This window comes from Lycium barbarum, chromosome 8 (genome assembly GCF_019175385.1).
Source record: "Lycium barbarum isolate Lr01 chromosome 8, ASM1917538v2, whole genome shotgun sequence".
Classification (NCBI taxonomy): Eukaryota; Viridiplantae; Streptophyta; class Magnoliopsida; order Solanales; family Solanaceae; genus Lycium; species Lycium barbarum.
Window position 1 is genome coordinate 127,326,699 of NC_083344.1, and position 3,607 is coordinate 127,330,305.

The 3,607-nt window shown below is 34.5% G+C and overlaps 1 long non-coding RNA gene across 1 annotated transcript; it reads left to right on the forward strand.

Moving 5' to 3' along the window:
* The first annotated feature begins 334 nt into the window (after window positions 1–334).
* On the forward strand, window positions 335–2,844 carry LOC132607263 (uncharacterized). Its single transcript, XR_009570228.1, has 3 exons — window positions 335–511; window positions 1,881–1,962; window positions 2,206–2,844. It is a non-coding gene; the product is annotated as an uncharacterized LOC132607263 (long non-coding RNA).
* The last annotated feature ends 763 nt before the right edge of the window (window positions 2,845–3,607 follow it).

Sequence of the window (3,607 nt, forward strand, 5' to 3'; positions counted from 1 at the left end):
GGATATCCATATACAAACACACTTTTGTATCCCTAACGAGACATAATCTGAATTAATCTAATGAATGAATATCAAATAATTATATTTAAGAAAAGTCAGCCGCCACGTTATTTGAGTGACCTTTAATACTAACGTTTTACCTAATCTGAATTAGTCTAATGAATGAATATCAAATAATTATATTTAAGAAAAGTCAGCCGCCACATTATTTGAGTTGCAAACAAGAGCATATAGTCAGCAACCAACAACTAGCTAGCAGACAATCAACAAATTCACTCTATTTTCTTCCTAACTTCACATTACACTTATCTCTTTCTAAGTCATCTCATTCTTTGGCTTTTTCCTTCTTCTCTCTTTCCTTCTCAGTTTCCTCTCTTCTTCAGGTTTTGTTATTTATATCACTAAGAACTCTTCTTCTTCTTCTTCTTCTTTGACTTCAAGATCTCTCATATCTGGGCTTACACTAATTTAAGTCTTAGCCATGGGTGGTGGTGGTGATCACAAAGAGAAGGTAATGCTAGCTTTTCATTCACTTTATGTTCTTGTTTTCTTTTCTACATTTTAATAAGTTATTCCTCTTGTGTTCTTCTTTTTTTCTCTACATGTTAATAGTTATTCAATCGCTATCAATTTATGTGTATTACTTTCCTTTTTAATTTAAAAAAAAATGATTCTTTCATAATTTGACAAAATTCAAATAGTTCAAAGGTAAAATTGGTCGTTTCCCTCTTGTTCCGGATATTCTGGAGCAATTGTTAGTGGGGAGGGAATTTTTGAAGTACTTGACTAATGACTAGCTATTTTTGTTACAAAAATAAGAGGTAAAGTTATTCTATTTTGAATAGTTCATGAATATTTTGGCCCTATTTTTTTAATTAAAAATAATTTAATTTTAGACTTTTCGCTTATACAAGATAATGATCAGATAGTTTATACTCATACACATATTTATGATTTATTTAGATCACAAATTTTAAATGTCTTTTTTTGTTTATTGAACTTCTTGCCTAGTGAAACACCATCAGATAATAGGGGCTAAAGAACAGTTGCGCTTGCTACAAATTACACCATTGAGTAAAAAGAGTAGGATTAGACAAGTCTACCTACAACTGTTGGGGAATCTGCAAAAAATGGAATGGAAAGGCTTGATGTGCCATAATTAGGCGAGACCCAGAGCCACCTTCACCATGTGGTTGCAGCTGCATGGTCGATTATTAACAATGGACAGATTGAATAAGTGGGGAATACGAATGGATCCCAAGTGTGTCATGTGCAAACAAGTAGATGAAACCCGTGACCACCTATTTGGAGATTACTACTTTGCCGCAACAGTATGGGATAGATTACTACAGTGGTTGAAAATGGGTCTGCAAACTAGACTGACCTGGTTAGAGCACTACCGCTGGATATTGCATCATACGAAAGGGAAGACTGTCCAGGCAAAAATACTGAAAATGGTATATGCTGAGTTTATCCACTACATTTGGCTGGAGCGAAATGCCCGAGTGTTTGAGAAAATGGAGAAGACAGAGGATATCATTGCCCGAAGCATTGCATGCTGCTGCAACATAAGAGCTCTACCAGCCAGTAGGATATATTTAGATAACTGCATGTTCTGATTCTAGTGTTAGCTTAGAAGGCTCTGCCTTAGCAATTTTGTTTGAGACTATGGCTGGATGAGTTATCTAGCTAGCTTTGTAAATATTCACTTGGTGATTAATGGAAAAGGTTAGTTACCAAAAAAAAAAAAAAAAAAGAAACACCATCAGATAAGTTTGAGCGGAGATAATATAACCCAACAATTTCAAGTTTTAATTATTTTTTCCCTTCTTTTTACTAATAAGGCAATAACCTTACATTTCTTTATTATTTCTTAATAGACCACTATAATGGTGCCCAAGGTTGATCTTTAGTGCCCTTGCTGCTACAAGAAGACCAAGAAAATTCTCTGCAAAATCCCCCGTAAGTCGTTTTTTGCCTTCAATTCTCCCTTTCCCTGTCTTATTGTTTCGAGTTTAACTTATATACATCGATTGCGCAGAGAAGTAAATATTACTGCTCAACTTAATTTTACATATTGTAGCAAGTTAAGTGCGTTATTTTGAAGATTACGATTCCAAAAAGATAACATGTAGATAACTTGATAATATAAAAGTTTCCTTTGATATTTTTATGTACTTAATGTTAAAATGGTTTGAATTGCAGAAGTTAGAAACCAGTTGTATGATGAAAAGGCAAATACTGTCACTATTACTGTAGTGTGCTGCAGTCCTGAAAGGATTCGTGACAAATTGTGTTGTAAAGGAGGAAAAACGATCAAGAGCATTGAGATCAAAGAGCCCGCGAAGCCCAAGGAGCCCGAGCAGAAGAAGCCTCCTTCTGACAGGCAAGTTCCTCCTAGTAGTTCGAAAGGGGCTGAGACATCCGGGGCTCTTGATAAGCAAAAGGACGGTCGTACAGCTGCGATGGTGGCAACACCGTGGATGTCAGAGCCAATGATGATTATGCCGCCAGTCCAAGGATACCCTCAGGCAGCACATGGATGTGGTTGCGAGCAATGTTACTATACGGGGGGCCCGTGTTATCAGTCTTACGGAACGACAGCACCGCCACAGCCCGCCCCATATTACAGTAACTACTCATATAGTTATGGGCCTGGGTCTGGCCCATCTAGCTATGGAAAGGGCTGATGAGAATGCTCAAGGATGTATAATTATGTAAATGTGACCCAATTAGTGTGGGTCACTGAATAGGGCCTTCTTTGTGCTTTTTCTTGGGCTTTTGCAAAATGTCCATAACAAAGTTTTGGGCTTTACGTTTGACTACTTAACTTTTTGAAGAAAAGCAATTTTATTTGCTCTCACTAATGGATTGATACGCACGTGGCAATGAATCCATCATTATTGACTTAATGAGATACTTTAGAAATTACATGAATATTGTTTGATTTTTTAATATGGAGTGCACTTTTTTTTTTGGACATATTAATTTGCACTATTTTTATGCATATATATATACACTATGTTCAAAACACGATTAATATAACATTGTAGATTGTACTCCGTATCTAAAACTTTAGTATATTAGTGTTTACTACGAATACAAAGTCTGCACTTTTTTTTTTTACATTATTTTTTTTTTAATATGGGGTTCACTTTTTTTTTTTTTTGATATTGCTTGATTTTGTTAATATGGGGTCCACTTTTTTTACAGTGAGTTTGGAGATGGTGGGTTCCACTTTTTTTTTTTTTTTTTTTTATATATTGCTTGATGTTGTTTAGTATGAGGTCCACCCTTTATGGGGTGCACTTTTTTTTTTTTTTTTGCCATTATTAGTTTGTACTATTTTTATGTATATAATATATATACATATACTATGTTCAAAACACGATTAATATAACATTGTAGTTTGTGCTCCGTATCTAAAACTTTATTATATTAGTGTTTGTTACGAATACAAAGCCAACACTTTTTTTTTAACATTAATTTTTTTTTAATATGGGGTTCACTTTTTTTTTATTTTTATATTGCTTGATTTTGATAATATAGGGTCCACTTTTGTTTTCCCATGAGTTTGGAGATGGTGAGTTCCACTTTTTTTTCTTCC